At 38.7% G+C, this 18065-nt stretch overlaps 1 protein-coding gene across 3 annotated transcripts in view; it reads left to right on the forward strand.

Annotated features, from left to right (window-relative positions):
* Positions 1-18065, forward strand: part of ARHGAP42 (Rho GTPase activating protein 42) — a 321321-nt gene that overhangs the window by 253477 nt on the left and 49779 nt on the right. The window lies entirely within an intron of this gene.

Consider the following 18065-nt stretch of genomic DNA (forward strand, 5'->3'; position numbering starts at 1 on the left):
TAAAATGAAATCCTGGACAACTTCAGTCTTTTCTCCATTTATCATGATGTTGCTCATTGGTCTAGTTGTGAGGATGTTTGTTTTCTTTATGTTGAGGTGTAATCCATACTGAAGGCTGTGGTCTTTGATCTTCATTAGCAAGTGCTTCAGGTCCTCTTCACTTTCAGCAAGCAAGGTTGTGTCATCTGCATAACACAGGCTGTTAATGAGTCTTCCTCTAATCCTGATACCCCATTCTTCTTCGTATAGTCCAGCTTCTCATATTATTTGCTCAGCATACAGATTAAATAGGTATGGTGAAAGAATACAACCCTGACGCACACCTTTCCTGACTTTAAAACAATCAGTATCCCCTTGTTCTCTCCGAACAACTGCCTCTTGATTTATGTAAAGGTTCCTCATGAGCACAATTAAGTGTTCTGGAATTCCCATTCTACGCAACATTATCCATACCATAGTTTGTTATGATCCACACAGTGGAATGCCTTTGCATAGTCAATAAAACACAGGTAAACACCCTTCTGGTATTCTCTGCTTTCAGCCAGGATCCATCTGACATCAGCAATGATATCCCTGGTTCCATGTCCTCTTCTGAAACTGGCCTGAATTCCTGGCAGTTCCCTGTCAATATACTGCTACAGCGGTTTTTGAATGATTTTCAGCAAAATTTTGCTTGTGTGGGATATTAAAGATACTCTTCTATAATTTCCACATTTGGTTGGATCACCTTTCTTGGGAATAGGCATAAATATGGATCTCTTCCAGTCAGTTGGCCAGGAAGCTGTCTTCCATATTTCTTGGCATAGACGAATGAGCACCTGTTTGTTGAAACATCTCAATTGATATTCCATCAATTCCTGGAGCCTTGTTTTTCGCCGATGCCTTCAGAGCAGCTTGGACTTCTTCCTTCAGCACCATTGGTTCCTGATCATATGCCACCCCTTGAAATGGTTGATCATCGACTAATTCTGTTTGGTATAATGACTCTGTGTATTCCTTCCATCTTCTTTTGATACTTCCACGTCATTTAATGTTTTCCCCATAGAATCCTTCACTCTTGCAACTCGAGGCTTGAATTTTTTCTTAGTTCTTTCAGCTTGAGAAACGCCGAGTGTGTTCTTCCCTTTTGGTTTTCCATTTCCAGCTCTTTGCACATGTCATCATAATACTTTACTTTGTTTTCTCGAGATGCCCTTTGAAATCGTCTGTTCAGCTCTTTTACTTCATCAATTCTTCCTTTTGCTTTAGCTGCTCGATGTTCAAGAGCAAGTTTCAGAGTCTCCTCTGGCATCCATCTTGGTCTTTTCTTTCTTTCCTGTCTCTTCAGTGACCTCTTGCATTCTTTATGTATGATGTCCTTGATGTCATTCCAGAACTCGTCTGGTCTTCGGTCACTAGTGTTCAATGCATCAAATCTATTCTTGAGATGGTCTCTAAATTCAGGTGGGATATACCCAAGGTCATATTTTGGCTTTTGTGGACTTGTTCTGATTTTCTTCAGTTTCAGCTTGACCTTGCATATGAGCAGTTGATGGTCCGTTCCACAGTCGGCCCCTGGCCTTGTCCTGACTGATGATATTGAGCTTTTCCATTGTCTCTTTCCACAGATGTAGTCAATTTGATTTCTGTGTGTTCCATCTGGTGAGGTCCATGTGTATAGTCACCGTTTCTGTTGGTGAAAGAAGGTATTTGCAATGAAGAAGTTTTTGGTTTTACAAAATTCTATCATTTGATCTCTGGCATTTTTTTTGTCACCAAGGCCATATTTTCCAACTACTGATCCTTCTTCTTTGTTTCCAACTTTCGCATCCCAATCGCCAGTAATTATCAATGCATCTTGATTGCATGTTCAATCAATTTCAGACTGTAGCAGCTGATAAAAATCTTCTGTTTTTTCATCTTTGGCCCTAGTGGTTGGTGCATAAATTTGAATAATAGTCATATTAACTGGTCTTCCTTGTAGTCGTATGGTTATTATCCTATCACTGACAGCACTGTACTTCAGGATAGATCTTGAAACGTTCTTTTTGACAATGAATGCAACACCATTTCTTTTCAAATTGTCATTCCCAGCATAGTAGACTATATGATTGTCCGATTCAAAATGGCCAATACCAGTCCATTTCAGCTCACTAATGCCTAGGATATCAATGTTTATGCGTTCCATTTCATTTCCGATGATTTCCAGTTTTCCTAGATTCATACTTTGTACATTCCAGGTTCCGATTATTAATAGATGTTTGCAGCTGTTTCTTCTCATTTTGAATTGTGCCACATCAGCAAATGAAGGTCCTGAAAGCTTTACTCCATCCACTTCATTAAGGTCGACTCTACTGTGTGGAGGCAGCTCTTCCCCATTCTTCCTTTGAGTGCCTTCCGACCTGAGGGGCTCATCTTGCAGCACTATATCAGACAATGTTCCGCTGCTATTCATAAGGTTTTCACTGGCTAATGTTTTTCAGAAGTAGACTGCCGGGTCCTTCTTCCTAGTCTGTCTTAGTCTAGAATCTCAGCTGAAACCTGTCCTCCATGGGAGACCCTGCTGGTATCTGAATACCAGTGGCATAGCTTCCAGCATCACAGCAACACACAGGCCCCCACAGTATGACAAACTGACAGCCACATGGGGGTATTTCCTTCAAATAGGAAGACTAAAATTCCTTATAACCCAAAATACTCTCTGCTGTACAGTTGATACAGACTCATAGAAACCCTGTAGAGTGGAACTGCCCCATAGGGTTTCCAAGGCTACAAATCTTTACAGAAGCAGACTGCCACATCTTTCTCCTGAGGAGCAGACTGATGGGTTTCAACCACTGACCTTTCAGTTAGCAGCTGAGTCCTTAACCGCTGCAACATCAGGGCTCCTGAAATTCCTTATAGGTTTATTATATTAAGTCTCCTCTCCCAACACCATCACCACAGGGAATAAGTTTTTGCACATTTTGTTGTTAAATTGTTGAAGATGGAACTTACAGCCTTCACTGATAGTGCTATAACGTGAGTTCAGTTTTATAATTTAATTGTGACACCTAATCTTAATTTAAAATTTCATGGAAACTTGAAAATCCAAGCCCTTGTCTGGATGAATCATCTTGGGAACTATCATAATAGGTTTTCCTCCAGCAGCATTGGTTCATTTAATTCTGAGCTCCATCAGTTTTCAGGAGTGAAATTGGCAATTATGTCATGTGAAATTGGCATTCTTTACTCCTGGGGTTAGGAAATAAGTATCAGACCCAATAGAGCACTAGTATAATTGCCTTAGATGAAAAAAGTTTTTTTAATTAATTCATAAAGAGCCATTCAAACTTGTATGTAACAAGGTTCCTTTTTGCATGTTACTTGTCCCAGGCACAACCAGTTTGACTGTTGTGACTAAATGCACTCTCCATATCAGACCAGACGTGCTTTAATGCTACGTTTCTCTAAGTGTTTGGTGAAGGAACACTTGTTTGTATTTCGAGTCCATCATAGACCAATCTGTTGGTGACATAAAATCATGAACTTGGATTTTGCTGCAATGTCGAATTTCTCTGAAATTTTGAAATGCTTCTTCTCACTTTCTGAACCTTTCTTGCATAGTAGGAAGACCACACATAGTAGCTGTAAAGTCTCCGTGTCAGTAGACAATAGAATAATGAAGTTGTTTTGGTTGATAAGGCTTGGGTAGGGGAAGCCAAAGGTATTGGTTGACTGTGAGAGGCTTTTGGCATTCATGCAACATGGTCAATGAAACATCAACACATTTTACATTTGGCACGCACAGGTGATGCTCATTTGATGGATGACAGGCTCCAGCAAATAAGGACTTGGTCCAACAAACTCAGCAAATATTTATTATTGCATAGATAAGACATTAAGGGAACACTGGCCCAGGAGACCTAGGCTCTAGGACTGACTTTCTCCTGACTAGCTTCCTTGTTGGTCTATTCTTTTCAGATCTTGAAAGGATAAATCCAGTGACCTGCCCAGCTATTGTCAGACCATAATATAATATATATAATCAGACCATAATAATTAGATTCTACCCACATTTCATGAAAAATGGCCTAGTCATTGGTCATATATGGGGTATGTGGATTTGACCTAGGACTGTAGGGAAATGTTAGAATAATTAAGCTTGAGAGTCTCAATGTGAGGGTACATTGAGAAACACTCACATTTTGCATTGATAAAGGATGTGATGTTGCCAAATAGAAGAAATTGCTGACAGCGAGTGCTGTTCAAACATGCCAGTGGTAGAGGAGGTGAAACAGGATTTTTTATTCACCAGGACCTTGTAATGATTTATTTCTCTGAGTTCTTTTCCAAGTGAAGCACAGTTGCTGAAACCCTTGTGTGTGTACAGTATTTCGTTCTAAGCAAAAAAGCTTTGGAATATTTAGCAAAATTTTTTTCTACATAATCTCAAATGTAATTTTCAATCTCTGTGCGAGAGGCTGTCCACCGTATGGTGCTGTACTTTGCTTACCCATTCCCTGCTGTTGGACACGGGGTATATCAGTCTGTAAGCATATGTTCGAAGCACACCCTTTAATAACTTGGGGGCTGCATGGGTGGACTAAGTGCAGTGTTTTATTCACCTACTTGATGTTGACATCTTTTGTTCTAAGATATTTGACTTCTTTTCTGGATCATTCTGAACTGACCATAAAGCCATTTGTGGTACTGGCCTCTCCTTGGAGCTTTCTTATCTCTTACTGACACCAGAAACTCTCCTTGACATACGGTAAATTGTGCATATTAAAAAAATGTACAATTTGATAAGTTTTGCCGTATTATATACCCATGAAACCACCATCACAATCAATATAAGGACTATACCCATTACTGTCAAACGTTTTCTTATACTCCATTGTAATCCCTCTCTCCTGTCCTTCCCCACCCTTCATTCTCCCCCTTCGCCTTGCCTAGTTTTTTAAAAAGAAAAATGAATAAATTTATGTTTTTGGAATTATTTGCTTGTAGTTTTACATGAAGGACAGAACCCCTTGCAACTTGGAATCTTTGAAAGCATTTATAATAAGAAAATCCAATCTCATCAATTCACTAAGATATATTGATTTCACGCTTGTTTTCACTGAATGAATAAGTGATAACATATTCTGGGGGGACAGAATTGAAAAAGTAATATGACTTTAGGAACTTACTCTGTAATTCAAGGCAGCAGACAAACTGGTACAGTTAGCAACTGGTGATCAGCAGTAAATATCAGAGTTGTAAATTGAGTGCTAACGGAGAGAGATGTGATGGTATGGTAGCAGGTGGTTATAAGTTGGACACAGAGCCCCACTTTATTCAGATATGTGGTTTTTATGTTAGCCACTTCTGGGCATGCATTAAGTAGCATTCTAAGTGACTTCGGCTTAACCAGGAAGAATATGGATTCCAGAGTCAGACAGAACTGTGTGGGAATTCTGTCTGCCACTTGTTAACTGTGTGACTCCACACAAACAACTCTCTAAGCTCTGTCTCTTCATATATTAAAAAAAAGAAAAGGATATTTATACCTGTCTCACAAGGATGTTGCAAGAATTAGAGATAACGTATGTAAAATGTCTATGTTGTTAGTGCTGGTGTTAAAAAAATACTATGCCTACCTCAAGCTCTTACTGTACTGTGCTCTTTACAATTATCTCATTTAATTCTTATAAAAAATTTTATTGTGATAAAATAACAAAAAAATGCCACTTTAACCATTTTTACACATACAGTTCAGTGACATTAATTACCTTCACCATGTTCTGCCATCATCACCATGATCTAGTCACAAAAGTTTTTTTTTTATCACCCCAAGCAGAAACTTGATACCCATAAGCAGTTATTCCCCTATTCACCTGCATCCCTAGTAACTGCTAATAATTTTGCTTCTATGCATTTGCCTGCTCTGGATATTTCACACAAGTGGGATCATGCGTATTCGTGTCTGACTTATCTGACTTTGCATAATGTTTCAAGGTTAATCTGTGTCGTAGCATGTACCACAACTTCATTTCTCTTTATGGTTGAATCTTATTTAATTCTGAAAACAACTCAGAGAATATCACGCCTCTAAAAAACAACTCTAATCACATGCCCTGTGGATAAGGGTAGTGCCATCTGCAGCTCTTCAGCTGAGTTTTCTTATATGTAAAATGCACACTTTGATGTGTGACTTAAGAGGCTGTTAGATAAAATGTAGACACGTAGTAGGTATTCAGTAAATGTTAATTCCCTCCTATTGTTTACATGTTTTCTCAGGAACCGCAGATGATTACTGGGTAAGATAATTAAAATACTTTTATTTTGCAGCTTTAAAGCTGTAAATAATTTCTATGTTCCCAGACTTCCTGAGGGACTTTAGAATTGCTTGCCTGAGAACATCTGCCCTGGCTTAATGCCAGGTGACTTTAAAGAAAACAGCATGTGTGTGCAGTAAACTTTTTTTTTTTTCCTTTCAGTGACAGTTTTATCATTTTACTGTCCACGTTGTCACCAACACTTGCTGTCATCAGTCTTTTTCATTTTAGCCATTCTTAGGGCAGTGAGGTGGCATCTTGTGATTTCTCTTTTTTAAATTTTATTTTGTTGTTGTTATTGAGAATATACACAGCAAAACATACACCATTTCAGCCATTTCTACGTGTTCAGTTCAGTGGTGTGCAGTAAACTTGAAGATTAAATGCATGAGATCCTGAACTTCACGTGTTCTTGTTGTTTTTAGGTGCTGTTGAGTCGATTCTGACGCACAGCAGAGTGAAACACTGCCTGCTCTTGCGCCGTTCTCACAATTGTTGCTATGCTCGTGCCATTGTTGCAGCCACTGTGTAATCCATCTCGTTTAGGGTCTTCCTCTTTATCGCTGACCTTCTACTTTATCAAGCGTGATGTGCTTCTCCAGGGACTGAGCCCTCCTAGTAACACGTCCAAAGTATGTGAAGCGTGGTCTCGTCATCCTTGCTTCCAAGGAGCATTCTGGTTGTACTTCGTCCAAAACAGATTTGTTCGTTCTTTTGGCAGTCCACGGTGTATTCAATATTCTTCACCAATACCACAATTTAAAGGCGTCAGTCTTCCTTATTCATTGTCCAGCTTTCTCATGCATATCAGGCAATTGAAAGCACCGTGGCTTGGGTCAGGCGCACTTAGTTCTCAAGGTGACATCTTTGCTTTTCAACACTTTAAAGAGGTCTTTTGCAGCAGATTTGCACAGTGCAATGCATCTTTTGATTTCTTGACTGCTCCTTCCATGGGTGTTGATTGTGGGTCCACACAGAATGAAATCCTTGACAACCTCAGTATTTTCTCCATTCATCATGATGTTGCTCATTGGTCCACTTGTGAGGATTTTTGTTTTCTTTATGTTGAGGTGTAATCCATACTGAAAGCTGTGGTCTTTGATCTTCATCAGTAAGTGCTTCAAGTCCTCTTCACTTTTGGCAAGCAGGGTTGTGTCATCTGCATAACACAGGTTGTTAATGAGTTTTCCTCCAATCCTGATGCCCCGTTCTTCTTCATATAGTCCAGCTTCTCCTATTATTTGCTCAGCATACAGATTGAATAGGTATGATGAAAGGATATGATCCTGACACACACCTTTCCTGACTTTAAACCATGAGGTATCCCCTTGTTCTGTTCGAACGACTGCCTCTTGATCCATGTACAGATTCCTCATGAGCACAATTAAGGGTTCCAGAATTCTCATTCTCCAAAATGTAATCCATAGTTTCTTATGGTCTACATAGTCGAATGCCTTAGCATAGTCAATAAAACACAGGTAAACATCTTTCTGATATTTTCTGCTTTCAGCCAGGATCCATATGACATCAGCAATTGTAACATCTTTCTGATATTTTCTGCTTTCAGCCAGGATCCATATGACATCAGCAATTATATCCCTGGTTCTATGTCCTCTTCTAAAATCTAGCTTGAATTTCTGGAAGTTCTCTGTTGATATAGTGCTGCAGCCTCTTTTGAATGACCCTCAGCAAGATTTGGTTGTATGTGATATTAATGATGTTGTTTGGCAATTTCTGTATTCGGTTGGATCACCTTTCTTGGGATTGACATAAATATGGATCTCTTCCAGTCAGTTGGCCAGGTAGCTGCCAAATTTCCTGGCATACACGAGTGAGCACTTTGAATACTGCATCCAATTGTTGAAATGCCACAACTGATATTCTGTCAATTCCTGGAGCCTCGTTTTCCATCCGTGCCTTCAGGGCAGCTTGAACTTCTTCTTACAGTGTCATCAGTTTCTGATCATATGTTACCTCCTGAAATGGTTGAATGTCGACCAATTCTTTTTGGTATAGTAACTCTGTGTATTCCCTCCATCTTCTTCTTTTTTTTTTTAATAATTTTTATTGTGCTTTAAGTGAAAGTTTACAAATCAAGTGAGCCTCTCGCACAAAAACCCATATACCCCTTGCTACATACTCCCAATTACTTTCCATCCTAAGGAGACAGCCCGCTCTCTTTTCGTGTCCATTTTGCCAGCTTCTAACCCCCTCTACCCTCTCATCTCCCCTCCAGGCAAGAGATGCCAACATAGTCTCACGTGTCCACCTGATCCAAGAAGCTCACTCCTCACCAGCATCCCTCTCCAACCCATTGTCCAGTGCAATCCATGTCTGAAGAGTTGGCTTCGGGAATGGTTCCTGTCCTGGGCCAACAGAAGGTCTCGGGGCCATGACTACAGCGGTCCTTCTAGTCTCAGTCAGACCATTAAGTCTGGTCTTATGAGAATTTGGGGTCTGCATCCCACTGCTCTCCTGCTCCCTCAGGGGTTCTCTGTTGTGTTCCCTGTCAGGGCAGTCATCAGTTGTAGCCGGGCACCATCTAGTTCTTCTGGTCTCAGGATGATGTGGTGTCTGGTTCATGCAGCCCTTTCTGTCTCTTGGGCTCATCATCACCTTGTGCCCTTGGTCTTCTTCATTCTCCTTTGATTCAGGTGGGTTGAGACCAATTGATGCAGCTTAGATGGCCGCTCGCTAGCATTTAAGAGCCCAAGCGCCACTCTTCAAAGTGGGATGCAGAATGTTTTCTTAATAGATTTTATTATGCCAATTGACTTAGATTTCCCCTGAAACCATGGTCCCCAGACCCCTGCCCCTGCTACGCTGGCCTTCGAAGCATTCAGTTTATTCAGGAAACTTATTGCTTTTGGTTTAGTCCAATTGTGCTGACCTCCCCTGTATTGTATGCTGTCTTTCCCTTAACCTAAAGTAGTTCTTATCTACCAACTAATTAGTGAACACCCCTCTCCCACCCGCCTCCCTCCCCCCTCTCGTAACCACAAAAGAATGTTTTCTTCTCAGTTTAAACTATTTCTCAAGTTCTTATAATAGTGGTCTTATACAATATTTGTCCTTTTGCAACACACTAATCTCACTCAGGATAATGCCTTCCAGGTTCCTCCATGCTATGAAATGTTTCACAGATTCCTCACTGTTCTTTATCAATGCGTAGTATTCCATCGTGTGAACATACCATAATTTATCCCTTCATCCATTGATGGGCATCTTGGTTGCTTCCATCATTTTGCTATTGTAAACAGTGCTGCAATAAACATGAGTGTGCATATATCTGTTCGTGTAATGGCTCTTATTTCTCTAGAATATATTCCAAGGAGTGGGACTGCTGGATCGTATGGTAGTTCTATTTCTAGCTTTTTTTAAAAAAAAAAAAAAAAACTTTTTAAGGAAGCTCCAAATTGATTTCCAAAGTGGTTGTACCATTTTACATTCCCACCAGCAGTGTATAAGTGTTCCAGTCTCTCCACAGCCTCTCCAACATTTCTTATTTTGTGTTTTTTGGATTAATGCCAGCCTTGTTGGAGCGAGATGAAATCTCATTGTAGTTTTGATCTGCATTTCTCTAATGGCTAATGATCGCGAACATTTCCTCATATATCTGTTAGCTACCTGAATGTCTTCTTTAGTGAAGTGTCTATTCATATCTTTTGCCCGTTTTTTAACTGGGTTATTTGTCTTTTTGCAGTTGAGTTTTTGCAGTATCATGTAGATTTTAGAGATCAGGCACTGGTCAGAAATGCCATAGCTAAAAACTTTTTCCCAGTCTGTAGGTCTTTTTACTCTCTTCAGGAAGCCTTTGGATGAGCAGAAGTGTTTGATTCTTAGGAGCTCCCAGTTATCTAGTTTTTCTTCTACATTCTTTATAATGTTTTGTATACTGTTTATGCTGTGTGTTAGGGCTCCTAACGTTCACCCTATTTTTTCTTCCATGATCTTTATCATTTTAGATTTTATGTTTAGGTCTTTGATCCATTTTGAGTTAGTTTTTGTGCATGGAGTGATATATGGGTCTTGTTTCATTTTTTTGCAGATGGATATCCAGTTATGCCAGCACCGTTTGTTAAAAAGACTGTCTTTTCCCCATTTAAATGTTTTGGGGCCTTTGTCAAATATCAGCTGCTCATATGTGGATGGACTTATGTCTGGATTCTCAATTCTGTTCCATTGGTCCATGTGTCTGCTGTTGTACCAGCACCAGGCTGTTTTGACTACTGTGGCTGTATAATAGGTTCTAAAATCCGGTAAAATAAGGCCTCCCACTTTGTTCTTTTTTAGTAATGCCTTATTTATCCGGGGCCTCTTTCCCTTCCCTGTGAAGTTGGTGATTTGTTTCTCCATCTCATTGAAGAATGTCGTTGGGATTTGGAACGGAATTGCATTAAATGTGTATACATCACTTTTGGTAGACATTTTTATAATGTTAAGTCTTCCTGTCCACAAGCAAGGTGTTTTCTTCCGCTTATGTAAGTCTCTTTGGTTTCTTATAGAAGTGTACTGTAGTTTTCTTTGTATAAGTCTTTTACATCTCTGGTAAGATTTATTCCTAAGTATTTTATCTTCTTGCTGGCTACTGTAAATGGCATTGATTTGGTGATTTCCTGTTCAATGTTCTTTTTGTTGGTGTAGAGGAATCCAACTGATTTTTGTATGTTTCTGTTGTATCCCGATACTCTGCTGAACCCTTCTGTTAGTTTCAGTAGTTTTCTGGAGGATTCCTTAGGGTTTTCTGTGTATAAGATCATGTCATGTGCAAATAGAGATATCTTTACTTCTTCTTTGCCAATCTGGATGCCCTTTATTTTTTTATCTAGCCTAATTGCTCTGGCTAGGACTTCCAGCACAATGCTGAATAAGAGTGGTGATAAAGGGCATCCTTGTCTGGTTCCCGATCTCAGTGGGAATGTTTTCAGGCTCTCTCCATTTAGGGTGATGTTGGCTGTTGGCTTTGTATAAATGCCCTTTATTGTGTTGAGGAATTTTCCTTCTATTCCTATTTTGCTGCGAGTTTTTATCATGAATGAGTGTTGAACTTTGTCAAATGCCTTTTCTGTATCAATTGATATAATCATGTGATTCTTGTCTTTTATTTATGTGGTGGATTACATTGTTATTCTAATGTTGAACCATCCCTGCATACCTGGTATGAATCCCACTTGGTCATGGTGAATTATTTTTTTGATATCTTGTTGAATTCTATTGGCTAGAATTTTGTTGAAGATTTTTGCATCTACAAAAAAAAAAAAAAATTATGAGGGATATAGGTCTATAATTTTCTTTTCTTGTGGTGTCTTTACCTGGTTTTGGTATCAGGGATATGGTGGCTTCAGAGAATGAGTTTGGTAGTATTCCGACCTTTTCTATGCTCTGAAATACCTTTAGTAGTAGTGGTGTTAACTCTTCTCTGAAGAAAGAAAGAAATGCTTGGTAGAATTCTGCAGTGAAGCCATCCGGACCAGGGTTTTTTTTGTTGTTGTTTTTGGGAGTTTTTTGATCACCTTTTCAATCTCTTCTTTTGTTATGGGTCTATTTAGTTGTTCTACCCCCGTTTATGTTAGTTTAGGTAGGTAGTGTGTTTCTAGGAGTTCGTCCATTTCTTCTAGGTTTTCAAATTTGTTTGAGTATAGTTTTTCGTAGTAATCTGATATGATTCTTTTAATTTCAGTTTTGTCCGTTGTAATATCGCCCATCTCATTTCTTATTTGGGTTATTTGCTTCCTCTCCTGTTTTTCTTTTGTCAGTTTGGCCAGTGGTTTATGGATTTTGTTGATGTTTTTTTTTTTTTTAAAATCAGCTTTTGGTCTTGTTAATTTTTTCAATTGTTTTTCTGTTTTCTATTTCATTTAGTTCAGCTCTAATTTTTATTATTTGTTTTCTTCTGGTGCCTGTGCATTTCTTTTGTTGCTCTCTTTTTATTTGTTCAAGTTGTAGGGATAATTCTTGATTTTGACCCTTTCTTTTTTCTGTGTGTGTGCATTTATTGGTATAAATTGACCTCTGAGCACCACTTTTGCTGTGTCCCAAAGGTTCTGATAGGAAGTGTTTTCATTCTCATTGGATTCTCTGAATTTCTTTATTCCATTCTTAACGTCTTCTATAATCTAGTCTTTTTTGAGCAGGGTATTGTTCAGTTTCCATGTGTTTGATTTCTTTTCCCTGCTTTTCCTGTTATTGATTTCCACTTTTATGGCCTTATGGCCAGAGAAGATGCTTTGTAATATTTCAATGTTTTGGATTCTGCTAAGGCTTGCTCTATGACCTAATATGTGGTCTATTCTAGAGAATGTTCCATGTGCACTAGAAAAGAAAGTATACTTGTGTGCTGTTGGGTAGAGTTTCCTGTATATGTCTACGAGGTCATGTTGGTTGATTGTGCCATTTAGATCTTCTGTGTCTTTATTGAGCTTCTTTCTGGATGTCCTGTCCTTCACCAAAAGTAGTGTGTTGAAGTCTCCTACTATTATTGTGGAGCTTTCTATATCACTTTTCAATGCCGATAGAGTTTGTTTTATGTATCTTGAAGCCCTGTCATTGGGTGCGTAAATATTTAATATGGTTATTTCTTCTTGGTGTATTGTCCCTTTAATCATTATATAGCACCCTTCCTTATCCTTTCTGATGTATTTAACTTTAAAGTCTATTTTGTCAGAAATTAATATTGCCACTCCTGCTGTTTTTTGATTGTTGTTTGCTAGATATATTTTTTTCCATCCTTTGAGTTTTAGTTTATTTGTGTTTCTAAGTCTAAGGTGTGTCTCTTGTAGGCAGCATATAGACGGATCTTGTTTTTTAATCCATTCTGCCACTCTCTGTCTCTTTTTTGGTGTATTTAGTCCAGTTACATTCAGGGTAATTATGGATAGGTATGAATTTAGTGCTGTCATTTTGATGTCTTTTTTTGTGTGTCGTTGACAGTTTCTTTTTCCCACTTGGTTTTATGTGCTCAGTAGATTTTCTTTATATATTGCCCTTTCCTCATATTTGTTTTTGTTGATTTTGTTTCTGCTGAGTCTGTATTTTTCCCTTGTATTTTATTTTATTTATTTTATTTTTTTAATAACTTTTATTAAGCTTCAAGTGAACGTTTACAAATCCAATCAGTCTGTCACATGTAAGTTTACATACATCTCACTCCCTACTCCCACTTGCTCTCCCCCTCTTGAGTCAGCCCTTTCAGTCTCTCCTTTCTTGACAATTTTGCCTGCTTCCCTCTCTCTCTATCCTCCCATCCCCCCTCCAGACAAGAGTTGCCAACACAATCTCAAGTGTCCACCTGATATAATTAGCTCACTCTTCATCAGCGTCTCTCTCCCACCCGCTGACCAGTCCCTTTCATTTCTGATGAGTTGTCTTCGGGGATGGTTCCTGTCCTGTGTCAACAGAAGGTCTGGGGAGCATGGCCGCTGGGATTCCTCCAGTCTCAGTCAGACCATTAAGTTTGGTCTTTTTATGAGAATTTGGGGTCTGTATCCCACTGATCTCCTGCTCCCTCAGGGGTCCTCTGCTGAGCTCCCTGTCAGGGCAGTCATCGATTGTGGCCGGGCACCAACTAGTTCTTCTGGTCTCAGGATGATGTAGGTCTCTGGTTCATGTGGCCCTTTCTGTCTCTTGGGCTCTTAGTTGTCGTGTGACCTTGGTGTTCTTCATTTTCCTTTGCTCCAGGTGGGTTGAGACCAATTGATGCATCTTAGATGGCCGCTTGTTAGCATTTAAGACCCCAGACGCCACATTTCAAAGTGGGATGCAGAATGATTTCATAATAGAATTATTTTGCCAATTGACTTAGAAGTCCCCGCAAACCATGTTCCCCAGACCCCCGCACTTGCTCCGCTGACCTTTGAAGCATTCATTTTATCCCGGAAACTTCTTTGCTTTTGGTCCAGTCCAATTGAGCTGACCTTCCATGTATTGAGTGTTGTCTTTCCCTTCACCTAAAGCAGTTCTTATCTACTGATTAATCAATAAAAAACCCTCTCCCATCCTCCCTCCCTCCCCGCCTCGTAACCACAAAAGTATGTGTTCTTCTCAGGTTTACTATTTCTCAAGATCTTATAATAGTGGTCTTATACAATATTTGTCCTTTTGCCTCTGACTAATTTCGCTCAGCATAATGCCTTCCAGGTTCCTCCATGTTATGAAATGTTTCACAGATTCGTCACTGTTCTTTATCGATGCGTAGTATTCCATTGTGTGAATATACCACAATTTATTTACCCATTCATCCGTTGATGGACACCTTGGTTGCTTCCAACTTTTTGCTATTGTAAACAGAGCTGCAATAAACATGGGTGTGCATATATCTGTTTGTATGAAGGCTCTTGTATCTCTAGGGTATATTCCTAGGAGTGGGATTTCTGGGTTGTACGGTAGTTCTATTTCTAACTGTTTCAGATAACGCCAGATAGATTTCCAAAGTGGTTGTACCATTTTACATTCCCACCAGCAGTGTATGAGAGTTCCAATCTCTCCGCAGCCTCTCCAACATTTATTATTTTGTGTTTTTTGGATTAATGCCAGCCTTGCTGGTGTGAGATGGAATCTCATCGTAGTTTTAATTTGCATTTCTCTAATGGCTAATGATCGAGAGCATTTTCTCATGTATCTGTTGGCTGCCTGAATATCTTCCTTAGTGAAGTGTGTGTTCATATCCTTTGCCCACTTCTTGATTGGGTTGTTTGTCTTTTTGTGGTTGAGTTTTAACAGAATCATACAGATTTTAGAGATCAGGCGCTGGTTTAAGATGTCATAGCTGAAAATTCTTTCCCAATCTGTAGGTGGTCTTTTTACTCTTTTGGAGAAGTCTTTAGATGAGCATAGGTGTTTGATTTTTAGGAGCTCCCAGTTATCTGGTTTCTCTTCATCATTTTTGGTAATGTTTTGTATTCTGTTTATACCTTGTATTAGGGCTCCTAGGGTTGTCCCAATTTTTTCTTCCATGATCTTTATCGTTTTAGTCTTTATGTTTAGGTCTTTGATCCACTTGGAGTTAGTTTTTGTGCATGGTGTGAGGTATGGGTCCTGTTTCATTTTTTTGCAAATGGATATCCAGTTATGCCAGCACCATTTGTTAAAAAGGCTATCTTTTCCCCAGTTAATTGACACTGGTCCTTTGTCAAATATCAGCTGCTGATACGTGGATGGATCTATGTCTGGGTTCTCAATTCTGTTCCATTGGTCTATGTGTCTGTTGTTGTACCAATACCAGGCTGTTTTGACTACTGTGGCTGTATAATAGGTTCTGAAGTCAGGTAAGGTGAGGCCTCCCACTTTCTTCTTCTTTTTCAGTAGTGCTTTGCTTATCCGGGGCTTCTTTCCCTTCCATATGAAATTGGTGATTTGTTTCTCTATCCCCTTAAAATATGACATTGGAATTTGGATCGGAAGTGCGTTAAATGTATAGATGGCTTTTGGTAGAATAGACATTTTTACTATGTTAAGTCTTCCTATCCATGAGCAGGGTATGTTTTTCCACTTAAGCATGTCCTTTTGAATTTCTTGTACTAGAGCTTTGTAGTTTTCTTTGTATAGGTCTTTTACATCCTTGGTAAGATTTATTCCTAAGTATCTTCTTGGGGGCTACTGTGAATGGTATTGATTTGGTTATTTCCTTTTCGGTGTTCTTTTTGTTGATGTAGAGGAATCCAAGTGGTTTTTGTATGTTTATTTTATAACCTGAGACTCTGCCAAACTCTTCTATTAGTTTCAGTAGTTTTCTGGAGGATTCCTTAGGGTTTTCTGTGTATATAATCATATCATCTGCAAATAGTGATAACTTTACTTCTTCCTTGCCAATCCGGATACCTTTTATTTCTCTGTCTAGACTAATTGCCCTGGCTAAGACTTCCAACACGATGTTGAATAAGAGCGGTGATAAAGGGCATCCTTGTCTGGTTCCCGTTCTCAAGGGAAATGCTTTCAGGTTCTCTCCATTTAGAGTGATATTGGCTGTTGGCTTTGCATAGATGCCCTTTATTATGTTGAGGAATTTTCCTTCAATTCCTATTTTGGTAAGAGTTTTTATCATGAATGGGTGTTGGACTTTGTCAAATGCCTTTTCTGCATCAATTGATAAGATCATGTGGTTTTTGTCTTTTGTTTTATTTATGTGATGGATTACATTAATGGTTTTTCTGATATTAAACCAGCCTTGCATACCTGGTATAAATCCCACTTGATCAGGGTGAATTATTTTTTTGATGTGTTGTTGGATTCTCTTGGCTAGAATTTTGTTGAGGATTTTTGCATCAATGTTCATGAGGGATATAGGTCTATAATTTTCTTTTTTTGTAATGTCTTTACCTGGTTTTGGTATCAGGGAGATGGTGGCTTCATAGAATGAGTTGGGTAGTATTCCGTCATTTTCTATGCTTTGGAATACCTTTAGTAGTAGTGGTGTTAACTCTTCTCTGAAAGTTTGGTAGACCTCTGCAGTGAAGCCATCCGGGCCAGGGCTTTTTTTTTGTTGGGAGTTTTTTGATTCCCGTTTCAATCTCTTTTTTTGTTATGGGTCTATTTAGTTGTTCTACTTCTGAATGTGTTAGTTTAGGTAGGTAGTGTTTTTCCAGGAATTCATCCATTTCTTCTAGGTTTTCAAATTTGTTAGAGTACAATTTTTCATAATAATCTGAAATGATTCTTTTAATTTCATTTGGTTCTGTTGTGATGTGGTCCTTCTCATTTCTTATTCGGGTTATTTGTTTCCTTTCCTGTATTTCTTTAGTCAGTCTAGCCAATGGTTTATCAATTTTGTTAATTTTTTCAATTGTTTTTCTGTTCTCTAATTCATTTAGTTCAGCTCTAATTTTTATTATTTGTTTTCTTCTGGTGCCTGATGGATTCTTTTGTTGCTCACTTTCTATTTGTTCAAGTTGTAGGGACAGTTCTCTGATTTTGGCTCTTTCTTCTTTTTGTATGTGTGCATTTATTGATATAAATTGTCCTCTGAGCACTGCTTTTGCTGTGTCCCAGAGGTTTTGATAGGAAGTATTTTCATTCTCGTTGCTTTCTATGAATTTCCTTATTCCCTCCTTGATGTCTTCTATAACCCAGTCTTTTTTCAGGAGAGTATTGTTCATTTTCCAAGTATTTGATTTCTTTTCCCTAGTTTTTCTGTTATTGATCTCTAGTTTTATTGCCTTGTGGTCTGAGAAGATGCTTTGTAATATTTCGATGTTTTGGACTCTGCAAAGGTCCCTTGTATTTTATTTTGATGAGTAGGATAGTTTGTCTCCTTTGTGGTTACCTTATTATTTACCCCTATTTTTCTAAATTTAAAACTAACTTTTATTTCTTTGTATTGCCGTATCTTCCTCTCCATATGGAAGGTGTATGATTACATCTCTTTGTCCCTCTTCATTGTTTTAATGTTGTCTTCTTTTATATAATAACAATCGCTCTTACCCTGTTTTGGGCTTTTTTTTTTTTAAATCTTGCTTTGTTTTTTTGGATTTCCCTGTCTGGGTTAACTTCCAGTTGCTCTGCCCAGTGCTCTAGTCTTGGGTTGATACCTGATATTACTGGTTTTCTAACCAAAGAACTCCCTTTAGTACTTCTTGTAGTTTCGGTTTGGTTTTTACGAATTCCCTCAACATGTGTTTATCTGGAAATGTCTTAATTTCACCTTCATATTAAAGAGACAGTTTTGATGGATATATGATTCTTGGCAGGCAATTTTTTTCCTTCAATTTTTAAAATGTGTCATCCCATTGCCTTCTTGCCTGCATGGTTTCTGCCGAGTAGTCCGAGCTTCTTCTTATTGGCTCTTCATTG

Source organism: Loxodonta africana, chromosome 7 (genome assembly GCF_030014295.1).
Source record: "Loxodonta africana isolate mLoxAfr1 chromosome 7, mLoxAfr1.hap2, whole genome shotgun sequence".
Classification (NCBI taxonomy): domain Eukaryota; kingdom Metazoa; phylum Chordata; class Mammalia; order Proboscidea; family Elephantidae; genus Loxodonta; species Loxodonta africana.